The 16971-nt window shown below is 38.7% G+C and overlaps 1 protein-coding gene across 9 annotated transcripts in view; it reads right to left on the bottom strand.

Moving 5' to 3' along the window:
- PRLR (prolactin receptor) overlaps window positions 1-16971 on the bottom strand; it is a 179375-nt gene that overhangs the window by 56320 nt on the left and 106084 nt on the right. Inside the window, exon 7 of one of the 9 annotated variants that reach the window (XM_085212497.1) lies at window positions 1024-1117. The exons of 7 other annotated variants lie outside the window; for them this stretch is intronic. The gene's annotated coding sequence lies outside the window, so the exon portion shown is untranslated. Of the gene's footprint in view, window positions 1-1023; window positions 1439-16971 lie in introns of those variants that run through there. One more of the 9 variants, XM_085212495.1, reaches the window with a different exon arrangement.

Consider the following 16971-nt stretch of genomic DNA (forward strand, 5'->3'; position numbering starts at 1 on the left):
ACCAACTTTTAACCATATTGTTTTCTATATGGAAGCTGACACAGAGGAAAAAAAATAGACAATACAGGCAAGCTGCCAAGATAAGAAGAATTACTTAAAGAAAGTATTATTAGAGACAGAGTAATCAAGTCACTGAATGCCTTATCTTCTTAAAAACCTTGGAAAAATGTCTATCGGTATTCTTTTAACCTTGGTTTTATTTAAACAAGATTATAAATATGAGATGAACTGGAACAAACTGATACAAAATATGTAACTGAGACTCAATTAAAATAACAACCACTTCTTTCATAGCAATGAGACAAAGAGCTTTTGTGGGCTGACAAAGCATATCTCACACACTCTTCAAGAATATACATTAATTAGGTTTAGAGATATTAATTAAAAAACTTCTCCAAAATTTTTTTTTTTCCAGGTTTTATTTTTTCCTGCCATGTTATCCATCTTGTTAGGAGAGCTGCAATAGAATAACTGAGGCAGTAGGTAGGTAATACTGATACAGATCAAACTCCTGTTGCAGCTCTTGATGTTACTGCAGCCAAGAAAGAGGAGATCTCCAGCAAGGAGCTGGAAAGGCAACTGGGGCTGCAAAGCAAGTGCCCAAGGAGTCTGATACATGTGAGAAAAGATCTGTGCTCTAATGTTCAAAGTGTCCTTATACTTCTGCATATAGGATTCAAGTAACAACATTCAAACTTCAGGGAAAGGACAAGAAGTTGATCAGAAGTGCTCGTGAGCAAAGGATGTATTTTATAGCTGGGAAATGAGAGACCATACTGCTGATGAGAATTAGGCATGTTTTCATGATGCTGGATACATCTTGTATTTCTAGCTACACCACCTGCACATAGGTAGAAGCCTAAGCTTAAACACCTTGGGAACTTTCAAAATCAAAATATAAGCACCTGACAGATTTTGCAAATGCTGGATTTATATGCTTTGATTTTGTCTAAGTGCAGTGCACAGCATGTGCAAACTACAGGGGATAGTTCAGAAGATGATTTCTATCTAGAAGTAACATACCGTAACAGACACAGTGCTCTCCCGCTCAACTTCTGTCTGCTTCTTCCTGGTAGCTTCCACAAGCTTGCAACGATCTCCTACTTGCTGGATCTTACTTTCAAATTAAGCAGCATGTTAATTATAAAATCAGTGGAAATTGTTTATTATCTTGCCAAAAGCCAATTAATTAGTCCAAATATTCCAAATTTAAAATCATAAAGGTATTGTATTCTATTCTGCTTAATTGTACCAAAATCTAATATTAATCAGGGTAAGTATGCATCCTGACTAAAACAATGACCATTAAGGTTGGTGTGATATAAGATCAGGATAAGCTAATCTTAAAATCTGAAGGAGGAAGATTAATCATGATATTGCCTGGCTGAGATGTGAACAGCTTTAAAATGTCTAAAAAGCTTATCAAACATCATTTTGTCCAGGAAAACAACTGTTATTAATTGCATATTGAAACAGTGAATAATATTTATTTCCTCATTCTGTATGAAGAAGACAGATTTTCCTTCTTGCCCTCTCTCTTTCCAATTGAGCTAACTATTACATCTACTTCTGAGAAACAGAGTTGGCTTTGAAGTATTCTTTCAACATAACATTGACTGCACAAAGTGAAGCTCAGACATACTGCACCAATGAGACTGAAACAAGTTTAAAACTCCTATAAGACTATTAAAAATCTTGCAAAACTGTCTGGAATAACTACTGCTACCAAAATCAGGTTTACTGTGTTTCAAAACAAAAGACTTCATTAGTGTCTTCACTTTTCCCTTTTAAGCACAAACCATTCATTTAAATTATTTCTAATATTTAGATCAGTATTTTTGTCTGTGAATACTAACTCATTATTTTTCAATAATAGAAATTGGATACAGAACTGATAACAGCACTTGGTAATCATAGGCAAATAAGTCAATTAAACCTTGTAATTAACTTGTAAAGAAAGTATGTCTGCAATAGAGAAGTTACTATAATTTTAATTTGGCACTTAAAAATAATACAAGGAAAAAAAAATCAAGTAAGATACTCACGTTTTCTTATTTAAATCAATGGATTTTCTCTAACAGGTCAGACAGAATTTCACCTAGGTCATTATCTGTAACAATGACCAGTAATAAAAATACGGAAAATGATTCTCTAAGTTAAATACTGAGTTATTGAACCTGCTACACCAATCCCTTGTACACTTAAATCTCTTCTTCTTTTGCTCCATCTTGTCCATACAGAAGAGTTTGACTGAATTTAGAGACAGCTGGAATTGAACACAGTATTGTAAATTGGAGTTAGTGCCTTTATGTTTTGTTGGGTATAATATCAAAAGCCCACAAAACTGTAATTAACAGGTTCTCTATGGAATGGAATCTATAGAAAACTTGCAAAACAAAGAAAAGAAATTATTTGACAGAAGACCAGAAGTATCTCCCTGATCTCGCCACCACCTGTGCCAACCTTAATTGGAATAATTCTCACATAGTAAGTAAGGACGTGTTCTCAAGCAACAGGAAAAGTGTGATGCAGCAGAAGAGAACAATTCGTCAGAAATTAATGATCAAGGTGTCTGAAGGTTGGACTAATATCTCCATATTTACTGTCATCCTTGAAAGCCAGTCTTGAAGTGTTTGCTAATTAGAGTGTAGTTCAAGAAAGTTTTTGGGCTAGCCAATTTATTTTTCATTTTATGTTTAAATCATAAATGTTTTTCTCATTCAGATGAACCATAATTCAGAAAAGTTAACTATGGAGGGATTACTGAAGTAAAAATTTACTAGGTGAACAGAAATATCAAATCTTTTCCGTCAAGAAAGACACTTCTAGTATTTGCAATAGTTGCCTTGCATTTTCTTGACAAGCAAAATGAAAAATCCATGTCAGTTCAGAGTAAGAACATTTGTTATTCCTGATATTGATTTAATGTGAAAATTCCCATTTCATTTTTCCCCTCCACAGTTCACAATATTTTAAATCATTGCACCCTAAATACTTGTCATACTTTGGCAAGGATCAGATTCAATCTCAAATTCATTTTCGTTTTCTCTAAAGGTGTTGCTTTTCCCTACCAGAGCCCTGTTGCTCTGCAAACATGCTATGAAGGGGCTGTATGCTATACGGGCTTTGCAAGACCTCAAGATAGACACCTGCCAGGTTTACTTTGGACTTGCACTGGCTTGTCTAAATTTTTGTTTTGTTTTGTTTAGCTTTAGTAAAGTTTTTTTTTAATTCATTTTTTATTAGTAGCAACTAATTATTGATGATGAAATATTTAATAATAATTTAATAGTGATACAGAGCAGAGGAGTATAGGCATTGGGGGTACAGGCTGTCACTTGAGATTGCAGGGGCTATAAGTAGCTCAGCAATGAAACAGATTTGAGCAAAAGGACAAGAAGAAAGATCAATATTCAAAATATATAAAATGCATTGTGTATAGAAAATCTGGATGTAATGCAAACTTGCAACCAAGATAAATAAATAGTGAGGTGCAGAGCATTAGAAGACATGTAATAGTGGATCAGAGTATAACCTACATACGGCGAAGAAGAAACCAAGAATATAAGAATCATATTCCTCCTAGCAAAGAAGTAATACCACCATCAACATTTCACTCCTGATGGTGAAGGAGTGATGATTTGCTGCAATGCCCCCTGCTTCCTATCTTCTCAAGGCAGACCAGCATTATTTATCTTACCAGCCAGGGAGGCAGCAAAGGGATGAGAATAACAAAGAAGAGGTATATACTAGGAACTGTATGCATAAAACCTTTCATTGCATAATATTAACTCAATATTATTGAGTTTTTCTTAAGTTGTATTATTTATTTTCATTTCTTTTTTCTGTAAGAATTAGATTTTTCAATTTGACTATTAAGATTTCTATTATAATAAAATAAACCCACAGCTTTACATGTAAGGAGAGTTTATTTTTTGCCTATTTCAAAAGCTAGAACACAGCATTACTTCTTTTACCTAGAACTTATTTAACATTCAATTTTTTTTTAGTTTCCTGACTAATTCTCCTTATTATCTCATGTTATTTCTGACAGGAGGGATGTTTGATATCTGTTCTTTGTGTGTAATCTCTAAAATCTGTATCATATTACATACAGAAACAAAATGATCATAACAAATATAGAAACATCATTTGTCTGTATTTCTGAAACAGAACACAGATATGTAAATCATAACATATCCTACTTCTTTGCTTTTACTGACCTTTGACACCGTTTTTTTCCTCACAGAAAAAACGGTACGTGTAGTTGCCAGAGAAACAGGAGGAGAGGGAAATTTGAAAGCTTAATTTACAGGCTGAATTTTACAACCAGTTGATGTAGTGCCTTCTCATGTACATTCTTCAGCTGGAACTGCTTATGTAGTCAATTATCTGTTTTAGCATTTGTTTCTAATAGTGTTCATAATGCGTAAACCATGCTTTAGAAACAAGACAGTTGCTGGACTGGACAACTGACTAATGCGTAGTTTAGTGTGATGTTGCTACAGCAACCAAAAAGATGAAATAGTATGTCATATATTATTTACACATTGCTTGGAACATACAGCTTTCTAAAATCCATTAGCCAAGCAGAGGGTGCTGTTATGGAGGAGACAAAGATATCTTAAAGCATTCTAAAATAGTTTCCATTGTTCTGGAGGTGCAGGGATGTAAATAAATCAGAGTGAAGTACTGAAAAATAAAGGAGCCTTACTTTCTGAGCACATTATATCAGTATTTCTGATTTTATGGTTACCAGAAGATTTATGAGCATACGTCTAAATCCTGGAGAGATAGCCCAGACCTTTTACTTTAGAAGTGCACATTTGTGTTCCGTGGCAAGGCATGCAGAAATCTTGTACACACAGAAAAACTGCTACTGTCTGAATGAAGGTTCAAAGAGTTCTCAAAATGGAGGCTACGACCTTGCTTCAAACATCTTCTCAGCACATACCTGTACCAGTCCTCTATTACAGATAATTGCCTCTCCTACTCCCTGCACGTGCACACAGAAACTGATATGAAAACAAAACCAGTGTGTTGGTGGTGGTGAGGAAAAATAAACATAACAGGCGTATTGGGAAATACATATTGACAGATTTCATGAAGGAAGCTATTTATGCATTGTTTGCAAATAATCTGGAAAACATGCAGTTTAATTTTATGATGAGAAAAAATACCCAAGATGGGGTTAAAATTTTAGATTCACCGATGAAGTGCACATTTTGGATAAGGCAGTGAACAAAACATCTGGAAAGGAGTCTGGAGATGTTTTCCAGACCACAGCAGAAAGATTAATGACCCAGTCTGTCAAGCTAAAATGGAAGCTTACAGAGGGACTGAAGAAGGTTTTGATTTAAGAAAAAAAGAAAAAAAAAACACAAGGGCAGTAAAACAATCTATAGAGTGGATAGGCCTGCTGCTCATTGTCAGAAATGGATATAATTCTTTGCTTATGTATAAACACAAGAGAGTTTCATAATTATGTAAAAAGGGAACATTTTGTGCTGCCAGCAGAAGAAATTCTGTAAGCAATGTATGATGCCCAGTCTTTTTCTACGTCTGAAGTACCAGAGGGATTCTGGCAGTTGCATTCAGAAGAGAGACAAGTTTCTGCACATTCAAGACACTCCCTGACAGCACTAGAACAGTGAAATGTCTTCAGAGCCCAAAGCTTACTATACTTTCCATAGCATCCTCCTCCACAATGAAGAACATGGTACAATATATCATTTCAGGGTTGGAGGTAAAGGTGACACAAATCCAAGTGGAGTAAAGTACCTTTCTTATTTTATTTGAGAAGTTTGAATGGGATCATATTTTTGAAAATGCTAACTGTTATATGGCCATATGCCACAAATGGACTGGATCTAACACAGGCCTGAGGACTGGTAAGAAGAGTTGCAAGGAAGTCTTCACTCAGGAGAGAACTATAGAGCTGTAACTGTGCCTAAATTCACGTGATGATGACTTTCTTGGAGGTCAATGGCAAAAATTTTATTCATGTAACAGTTGGTACATCACAATTCCAATAATCAAATAATTAAATAATTACATAAACAAATAAATAAATAAATATCTCACCATGAGCCCATCTCGTTTTACATCTCAGAAATGTGACATAATTAAAAGCTAAATTCATTCAGCTTGGACATCCCTTCTTCATTCTGGCAAGGATAACTACGCTACTGAACTTACTGGCCTCCACCCAGACTGTATGTTGGCTCACATTTAAAGAGATCCCTTTCTCTCTGGAAGAATCCATCTAAAAAAACTGAGCCAACCAAGAAAGGAAACAGAGCTCCAGTCTACTGTAATGCTCTACTATCATCTAGAGCAACAAAGTGACAAGCGACAAAGATCCCAAGAGAATGCAGTAGATAATGGCTCATGAGGTCATGAGAAGGAGTCCCGAAGAACTTCACAAAGGATGGTGCAGAGCTCTGAACAGGACAGAAGCTCAGTGTCATGCATACTCATGCTCTTACAGTGAAATCTTCACTGTAGCACTTGCTAAATGTGCTTTCAGCCAATAAGGAAAACCACGTGTGCTAACAAGTACACACACGCAAAGCAGTCAGGAGGCATACTGGCCAAATGGAGGAGGTTGATTAGAACAAGGGCTGGCAGCCTTGCCCAATCATTTTTTCCCAAATAATCCTTCCAGATGGAGGCCAGGGACCCTGCCATATCATGCCATCTCTTCTTGTAAGGCATTCCAAGCTGTGCATGTAATCTCTTCACTCAAACAATAATATTATATTGCCCAGCAAAGGGAGTCCTGGTTTTGGCTGAGTGCATCATGACCTAAAATAAAGGCAGGCCTGCAGTGTCCTATAGAAGACAAAGCAGCTTCAGTTCTGTACTTTACAAATGTCAGAGGAAATAAGTATAGGTTAACAACTAGGTTGCAGAACACTAGGACTGGAAAGGGGTAAATATTCGTGTCACTCTTTGATTTTTACTGGGTATAAGCTTTTATGGAGGCTGCCAGTTGACAGAGAAGCAATCACAGAAAATCTGGGCAGCAATGAAAAAGACTTTTATAAAAAATAAGAGAAAAATCTCTGCTGAAGCAAATAATCAGAGGCAAAAAAAAAATAATTAATATATAGCTAAGTGTTCTGTATTCTCCCATCACACTGTTCCTTGGGCAAAGCACATCGTAAGCATAGACACAAATTAATGCTACCTAAGTGTTGTAATTCATTGTGGCAGATAGCTAAGCACCACAAAGAGATCTGTTCACCTCTCTGCACAGCAGGATGGAGGAAAGAACTGGAAGAGAGTGAAAGTGTGAGAATTCATGGTTTGAGATAAAGACAGCTTAAAAAGAACAAACAAATGAATGAGAGAAGGGAAGAAAGAAAGAGAGAAGGGAAGAAAGAAAGAGAGAAGAAAAAAGAAAGGAAGGAAGAAAGAGCAGAAATTAAGAAAAAAAGAACAGAAAAGAAACAAAGAATGTATAGAAACAAAGAAGGAACAGAAACAAATGAAAGAGGAAGGAAACTCAAGTGATGCACAACGCCATTCTCATCACCAGTCCTGAACAATGCCCAGCAAAATGCCAGCAGCAGCCATCCCTCAGCCAATTTCCTGAGTTTTTCATTGTTCAGCGTGGTGAACAATTGGTGGTGTCAGCATGGTGAACAAATGGTGGTGTCAGCCATCCCTTTGGCTAGCTGAGGTCAGCTGGCCCAGTTCTGTTACCTTCCACACCCTCGTGCACCCCCAGCCTCCTTACTGGCAGGACAGTGTGAGAAGTGGAATTTCTTTAGCTTTGATGAAAGCACTGCTGAGCAACAACTGAAGCATCAGTATGTGATCAATATTAATCTTGTCTTAAATCCAAAACACAGTGCCATATCACCTATTAGGAAGAAAATCACTCCATCTGAAACCATGACACTAAGAATGACTGTAAACGTTGAAAGAGTCTATGCAAGTCCTCATACTTATTGGGAAAAAAAAAAAAAAAAGCTGAAACAAAACCTTAGAGAAAGCCTTTTTTTTTTTTCTTTAAATGTGGTGAGTTGTCTGTGAGTCAGCCAAATGCCCACCCAGCAACTTTCAGCACTTTCAACAGGAAAAGAGAAGATAAGATGAAAAATGTTCCTGTGTTGAGAAGAAAGAGAATGCAAGAACAATCACAGTGCTGAAAATCCTAAGCAAAATACTAAGAGAATTTTGACTTTGTAAACACAGTCAGTTTCAGGCTTGACAACAGCTTAGGAGCAGTCCTTGGAGACACAAGCAGGAAGGGTCATTACTTCTTACTGTTCTTTTATGGACTGCGGTGTCTAGCTGTTTCTGATAGTTTTATCAGACTTTGTATTGTTTGTATTAATAGTAATTAATATTAATAGAAACTTTGTATTAAGTTTTATCAACAATACTAGTAACCTTAAACCACCTGATAGTGCACTCAGTAGATATATTATGAGAAGTTGTCATCAGAGTAGGAGAACATCTCATATGACAGCAGATGTATGCGTAAGTAGTAACAATCTAGGACAGAACATTCCTGTCTAGACTGTAAATGTCTGTGTGGGAACAAGTAAACAACACAGCCTATAAGGAGACTCTGAAATTCTGAAATATTCAAATCGCAGTGTTTCTCAAAGTATATTATAGCTTTATTAGAGCATGAATTGCTTATAAAAGTTTGTAGCATACCAGAGTACGACACAGTGATGTCAGGAGAAACATAGCTTCCCCAGAGAACAGCTATAGTTACACATTTCTAACCAAACTCTGGCTCAGCTGGTCATGCCATCTACCTGGAAGGCAGCAGAGATGTAAGCAATGACCAAAGCTTTGAACAGTTAGTGGATGGTCTTGATCACAGAGTCATGGAATCATAGATTAGTTTGAGCTGGATAGGATCTTCAAAGGTCATCCAGTCCAGCTCCCTTGCCATAGGCAGGCACGTATCTCACTAGATTATGTTGCTGAAAGTTCTGTCCAATCTGGTCTTGAACACTTCCAGGGATGAGGCAGCTGTAACTTCTCTGTTCCACTGTCTATAGCCCTCTCATTGCAAAAACAGGATCTTCCTTATACCTAATCTAAAAATATCCTCTTTCAGTTTAAGATTGTTTCCCCTTGTCCTGTCACTATAGGCTCTGGTACAAAGTCTATCTCCATAATATAAACCTTTCTATAAATGAAAGGCTTGAATAACATCGGAATGGAACCTTCTCTTCTCCAGGCTAAATAACTCCAACTCTCTCAGTCTTTCTTCATAGGAAAGTTATTCCTGTCCTCTAATCGTGTTGTGGCCCTCCTTTGGATCTGCTTCAACAGCTGTCTTCTTTCTAGTACTGGTGACTACACAGCTGGATTTAGCATTCCAAGTGGGGTCCTGTAAGAGCAGAAAAGAGTGGGGGAATCACCTCCCTCAATCTGCTAGCCATTCTTCTTAAGCAGTTTAGAATGCAATTAGCTTTCTGGGCTGCAAGTGCAGATTTCCAACTTTGCTCATTTTTCATGCTCCAGTATTCCTAAATACTTTTCTGCAGGGCTGTTCTCAATGAATTCATCCCACAGTCTATATTGGTACCAAGGATTGCCCTGATCAAGGCACAAGACCTTGCACTTGGCTTTACAGAAACCTCATGAGGTTCACTATTGGAATGGTTTGACTAACAGAGCTTACAAACAGAAAACAGCCCCAAATCATTAAGGATTATGTTGTCAGCAAATTCCAGAAAGTGTTGTCTACCCACTTCTTTATCAGTGTCAATGTCCAGGAACAGCTTTGAAAAGGCAGAATATCTAATTTGGAATTTGTGAAATAAGGCCCAGAAGAGTCTTCCACATCCTGAAATGATCACACCATTACTAAACTGTTCAATGCCTGAAAGAATGATGTGATCTATCTGCAGATGCTAGTGCAATCTCACTGTTGCCATCACTGTATAGTTCAGTTATTTTCTCAGTGAAATAGCCAACACACAGTTTTGCATTGATGAGTGGTACTGTCTCACAGCCATAAAAATAAGAAAACTTGCTGACTTTTCAGTCAGCCTGCCAGCTTCTTGTCCCTTTCCAGTTTCATGTGTATCAGTCTATTGACAGCAAACGGACCCAACAAAGTCTAATTTAACTAATTAGGGCAACCTATACAGGCCTACATGTTTAGATTATGAAGTAATCCAGTACAAATGAGGCCAGTGCCCTGTGGATATTATTAGCAGTAATGCAGAATTTCTGGGACAGCTATTCTGCTCAGACATTCTTTATCCAGTTTGGATGGAGCTAGAGGATTCTAAATTGTCTAAGTAACTCTAAACATCTTAGATTCCAAATGATGAAACAGCTGTTTCATTAAACAGTGACCTCTGGCACCACTGTATGGATGTCAAGCAACAGAGAGCTGCTGGGCATGGGAAGTTCACAACCAACATATTTGTTTTCAAATACTGGAAAGAAGCAAATTTTAGAGTGTGTGGCCTTACGATCTTATTAGGGAAATTTGTGCCTTATTTTCTTACTAAAGTACACAACCTAGGCACAGTAGTTTGTACAGATGTGAAGCAGTGATTACCAAAGAGATTTTGAAAGACATGAATTTAATCAACAAGTTAAAGTCCTAAAATATGAGAAGAGCAAGTAACAAATAGAATCACAGATTCCTAGAATATCCTGAGTTGGAAGGGGCATAAAAGGATCACTGAATCACAAAATGGTAGGTGTTGGAAAGGAACTATAGAGATCATTTGAGTTCAAACCCTCTGCTAAAGCAGGTTCCCTACAGTAGGTTGCATAGGTAGGCACCTAGGCACCTATCTCCAAAGAAGGAGATTTCATAGCCTCTCTGGGCATCCTGTTCTAGTGCTGTCACCCTCACTGTAATGAAGTTCTTCTGCATATTTATGCGGAACTTCCTATGTTCCTGTTTTTGGCCATTGTACCTTGTCCTATCACAAGAAAAGAGACTGGCATCATCCAACTGCCTCCCACACTTTTGATATTTATAAACATTTATCAGTTCTCTTCCCAGTCTTCTCCTCTCTAGGCTGAACAGACCCAGGTCTCTTGGCCTTTCCTCAGAAGGGAAATGCTTCAGATCCTTTATCATCTTTGTCAACAACTGCTGGACGCTTTCTAGGAGACGCCTGTCTTTTCCTAACTGAGGAGCCTAAAACTGGACACAATACTTCAGATGTGGATTCACTAGGTCTGAGTAGAGGGGGAGGATCACCCACCTTGACATGCTGGCTACACTCTTTTTAACACAAACCAGGATACCACTGGCCTTCTTGGGCACAAGTGCACACTGCTGGCTCATGCTCATGGCCAACCTGTTACCACCAGGACACCCAGGTCCTTCTCCACTGACTTCTTTTACAGTGGGTCAACCCTTAACCCATACTGGTGCATAAAGTTATTTCTCCCTAGGTGCAGGACTCTACGCTTGCTCTTGTTGTATCTGATTTCCACCCAACTCTCCTGTCTGATGGCCTGTCTAGGACCATCAAGTCCAGCTCCTGGGTCCACACAGGTCCATCCAAACCCTATGTCTGAGAGTGTTGTCCAAATCCTCCCTGAGCTCTGGCAGCTCAGTGCCATGCCCACTGCTCTGGGCAGCCTGTTCCATGCCCACCAGCCTCTGGTGCAGAGGCTTTCCCCAATTCCCAGCCCTCCCCTGGCACAGCTCCATGCCGTTCCCTCGGGCCCTATCACTGTCACACAGAGCAGAGCTCAGCACTGCCCTCTGCTCCGTGAGGAGCTGTAGCTGCCATCAGGCCTCTCCTCAGCCTGCTCTGCTCTGGGTATCAAAATAAAGAAAATACATAAATCTAATACATAGCAGATTAGGTTTTATGGGTTAAGAAAAAAAAAAAGCGATGTGAGTTTTCATAAATAAAACTTTAAGGGAAAGGTATGTAAGCCCTTTCATAACTTATGCTTTTCCTCTAATGCATTGCCCACGTTTGTATCTTGTAAAAGTAGTAGTTTTGGTGAGCAATGGCTACAGAGCTTCCTTCCAACAATGTATTATATTTTGGATTAACTTATCCTAAAAAGTTGGTCTACATGTTTTTCTCTAAGCCCCACCATTCATTGAGAGCCAGGGAAGGCCTCGACAGGCCTTCTACTACCTTCCTGTGCTCCAATAAGAACACTGCCTGACAAATATACCCTCCCCATTTCTTAATCCAAAATTAGTATGTCTTTTTTTTTTTTTTTAAGTTGTGCCTCCCTCCCTCCCTCCCTCCATCCCTCCCTCCCTTACTTCTTTCCTTCCTTCCTTCCTCCCTCCCTCCCTTCTCTTTTCTTTTTTTTTCTTTTCTTTTCTTTTCTTTTCTTTTCTTTTCTTTTCTTTTCTTTTCTTTTCTTTTCTTTTCTTTTCTTTTCTTTTCTTTTCTTTTCTTTTCTTTTCTTTTCTTTTCTTTTCTTTTCTTTCTCTCTTCTCTTCTCTTCTCTTCTCTTCTCTTCTCTTCTCTTCTCTTCTCTTCTCTTCTCTTCTCTTCTCTTCTCTTCTCTTCTCTTCTCTTCTCTTCTCTTCTCTTCTCTTCTCTTCTCTTCTCTTCTCTTCTTTTCTTTTCTTTTTTATTGTATTCCCAGCCTTGAATTGAATATATAACTATGTCACTCTGGCCAGAATCCTGGAAGTGCATTACTGTTCAGAAGACATAATCCTGAAATGTCTGTTTGGAAGACATTCATTTCAGAATACCCTTAAGTGGCTTCAGGATAATTCTTACAGTTCCTGTAAAGCTCAATGAATATGCACTCATAATGCATTCTCAAAACCAAATCTGTCATAATTGCACTGCATGGGATAAAGGCATATTAAAGTATTCATAAAATTAAATCATTCATCTTAGATCACTCTTTAGTAATCTTCTGTGTATATCACCCTCTTTTCCTGAGACAATAGCACTGGAAATTAGGCACCTCAGCTTAAGTACAGAAAAGAGAAACAGTTGCAGAAGTTGCAAGGGTTGCTGCTGATGAGCTCCTATCAAATCTGACTGAATTTAGAGGGTGGTGGCAATCAGTAGGTATTTGCAGCTGCTTGAACTGTTAATACTTTTTTAGAAACAGCACTTGTTACTACTGTAATGCAGAATAAATCTCATCTTTATCATGCTGTTCGAGATCCCCTCAGAGATTAGCTTTATCTAAAAGAGTTTACAAAAATTGTCAAAGATATTTCAACTTGGGAATTTTCTGTCCTGACAGTAGCAAAATCAAATCCTTTGTACTTTGAATGAAAAGCACATTTCATCTATGTGGATGGAGTGAATTGAGCTGAACAATGAAAGACAATGGAAAAAACGGAACCCTTGATTGTCACTTACAAAAGAAGGGGTGGAAAAAGAAAAATGGCTGCAGAAAAACACTCAGAGGCTAGCATAGCACTAATGAGAGGCATTCCTACGGAAATGGGGGCAGGCATCACCACTCTCAAGACTCCATACATAGTACACCTCACTCAACTTGTCTCATAAGCTTATGCCGGTCACATAGGGGTGGAGCCACACCTAGAGCAGCTGCTATCTTTCTGCGTGCCTTGTTCTCAGCTCTCCTTGAAGTGCATTACTGGTTCTCATTGTTCCCTGACAACAGCAAGGTGGACATATCCTGGCTGATTCGCAATTAAAAAGGAATATGGGACAATGCCTTCCAAATACAGCTGATTCCAATTAACTGCTCCTGCAATTTCTCCTATGCTAATGGATATCTACTCTTTAGATCACTATTTGACTTTTCCACTTAAAATTCTATTATGAACTAATCATGAACACATACACCTGGCACACCTTCACATTTGTCTATCTACCTGCTTTTTCTGGGCAGCACATCATATATTTGGGATTGCAGCAAGGGCATCTTGACAGAGCTTGTAACAGAACAGAGGAGGTCTCACTTCCTTCACCCTCCTTGCTTCTGAACATGTACCACCATTTTCCATGTGCCAGGTCAACTCCACAGTGACAAGCAACTACCTTATAAAAAAATGTGTTGGATTAGCAAGTTAAATCAGTTTCACAAAGGTTCCTGTGAGCACTGAAGACAAGCAAAGCGGCGTTCAGTGGCAAGTAGGAATAACAGAGAGGAGGGAGGAATGGATGAACTCCCCTTTTACAGAAGTATTCATTAGTTTAACTCTAGCACAGTGTCAAAACCAATTCTGTGACACTGTACTCAGTTGAACAATAGCACATTTTTATTTTACAGTAATCTATGCCAACGTTCTACGAGTTTGCAAAGTGGGACAAAAAACCAATAGAAAATAGTTCAGATCTTTGAACAGCCTGCATAAATGGTCTCACTGAGCTTTCTTCATAGTTAAATAAGCTTTGGCAGTGCTTATCTCACTCAACCCAACCCTTCCTGCACTTGCCAATGACAAAAAGCATTGAGCTGCACTCTGCAGAGCTAAGGCAAGCTACCTCCTTCGCCCTTCCCCAATAAAGGATCTTGCTACATTTTGATGATTAATCTTATACAGTTTTCTTCACTGAGGAAAATTACTGCACCAAGAGTCCAAGAGGTTTGTGGAAAGCACAGAAATACCAGAAATGTTACGTAATTACTACAGTAAATAAATGTATATTGCAGGATACCAATATGTTGGACAAAGTTAAGAACACCACTGGATTCCTGATAAAAACTAGGTTAGCAAACTAAGAGAACAATGTTAGAAGCTTATCTTCATCATACAGAGCTGGGATACAGAAACACATATAACACTTCTCTTTTCATTTCTTTATGTAGCTTGGCAGTTAAACATGCAAGCTCACTAAGCAAAGCTCCTCCAAACCTGAGCAGGGGTTGTAGGTATGGAAGAAAAGTAATAGAGCATAGAAAAAACAAGTTCACAAGAGCTGTACCACTTAGCATTTTAGAAACCTGTACCGATCTAAGCAAGAGAAGAAGCTTCATAAACTCAGCAGCTGTCACCACCAGTAAGAATAACAATGACTCTTGAAGAAGACTCTTTTTCCTTTCCTGTCACTTTTCTAAGCTCCTTTCACTCAAACATAATCAGGACAGTTATGAAAATAGATGGAATATCAGCCAGACCAGACAGACTACAGGTGCTAAGCAAGTTTCATATCCACAGAGCTGGAGGGGAATTAAGCCTCCCGAGGTGCCATAAAGCACTTCCCTCTCATCACAGGCAGAAACTTAGCTTCACAAAGGCATAATTAAACCTTTCACATTCTTCACTTATATTTCAAAAGCTCACAAGTGAGAAAAATGTACTCATGCATACATGAACCAGCTCTGACCACTGCCTAGGCCTGCAAAGATAATATGTGCCGCAGGCAATTGAAATAATATCTGAACCATACAGTTCCAAAGAGCTGATACTCACATAATGGTTCAGTCTTCACAGAACCGTTTTCCAGTTAAGGTAGATCTGCAACATACCAGTGACCAACCAGGGTAATTCTCCAAAACTCTCTGCAGATCTACCCTCACAAAAGCAGCAATTAGAGGTAAAGGCTGGAAGAAACCACCTGATTCAGTCAGGCCACTTACTATTAAACATAAACATACTGCATAATTCTGTTAATGAACCAATGAAGATACATTTGAAATCAGCTACTTCTTTAGTGCTCACTGTTTATACTGGGAGGTGATCCAGCCCTTCAGTGCTTGTGGCTCAGACTGTTCAAAGAGCTTTGCATCTTCTTTTCCTCTCTGACCTTAGTGTTCCAGCCTCCCCTTGGCATTCTTCATTCTTTGTGTGATATGTTATAGAGAGATACAATTCCTTCTCGGACAGCAGCCATATATTTCTTCTCAGATATTTTGCTAGGTTAAACAAATCATTTTTCAGGTATTTTCTTGTAAGAAAGGCTAATAGAATAAGAATAGCAGCTTTCATTGTATCTGCTCCAATTTTAATTAATGTTTCTTGAATATGAATGGATGAATTATTTTGATGTGTCCACTAGGACTTTGCATAACATCATTAATACTACCGTAATTCTGTCAGAAATAACTCAGCTAAGACAATCCAAAGCTCCTAGGACTGTTTGCCAAAGTAATTTGCCTGTTTTTCCAATTAATGAGCTTCTTGCTGAAACAGTAATCTTTGTTATTAGTCCACTCTCAGTCCGTGCATTCCATTCGGTTAAGATTTGCATTTTGTATTACTGAAGTTCATCCTGTTTACACTACCGTAGCTCTCAAGGTCACCTAGTTCTTCCCTTGATATTAACAATGCACTCTGCAGTGCACTCTGAGAAAAGTCATAAACATATTTCTACCTAGATTCAAATCCACCACTCACCCTGAGGAATTCCAAAGCTAACCCTCTTCCATGCAATTTGTTCCCTTTCATTAGAGAATTACAGAATCACAGAAAGTTGGCAGTACCTCAAGTCCATCTGGTCCAACTCCTGCTTGAGAAGGAACATCAATGCCATATCCAGGTGGCTTTTGAAGATCTCCAATGAGAAGATTCCACAACCTCTCTGGGCAATCTGTGCCAGTCCTCAGTTATCTGCACATTACAGCAATACTTACTGTTGTTCAGATGGAACCCCTAGTGTTCCAGTGTTCCTCTTGTCCTGGCATGGGGCAAAACTGAGAACAGCATGGCTCCATCCTCTCTGCACTCTCTGTTTAGGTCTTTATCAATACTGATGAGATCCTCCTCCTGAGCCTTTTCTTCTCTAGGCTGAACAGTCCCAGCTCTCTCACCCTCTCACCCTCTCCTACTAAGAGAAGTGCTTCAGGCTTTCATCATCTTGGTAGTCCCTTTGCTGGACTCTTTCCAGCATGTCCATGTCTCTCGTGTACTTGATGGGCCCAGAACTGAAAACACTACTCCAGGTGTAGCCTTGCCGGTGCTGAGTAGAGCAGAATGACCTCTAGTTGAAAGGCTCTTAGAAGAAAGGCCACACTGCTGACTCATGTTCAATTTGGACCAAGATTGCTAGGTCCTTTTCTACAAAGCTGCCTTCCAGCCAGGTGCTGGCAGCTGCTGATGCCTGGACT

The sequence above is a fragment of the Meleagris gallopavo genome, chromosome Z, assembly GCF_905368555.1.
Source record: "Meleagris gallopavo chromosome Z, MGAL_WU_HG_1.1, whole genome shotgun sequence".
Taxonomy (NCBI): domain Eukaryota; kingdom Metazoa; phylum Chordata; class Aves; order Galliformes; family Phasianidae; genus Meleagris; species Meleagris gallopavo.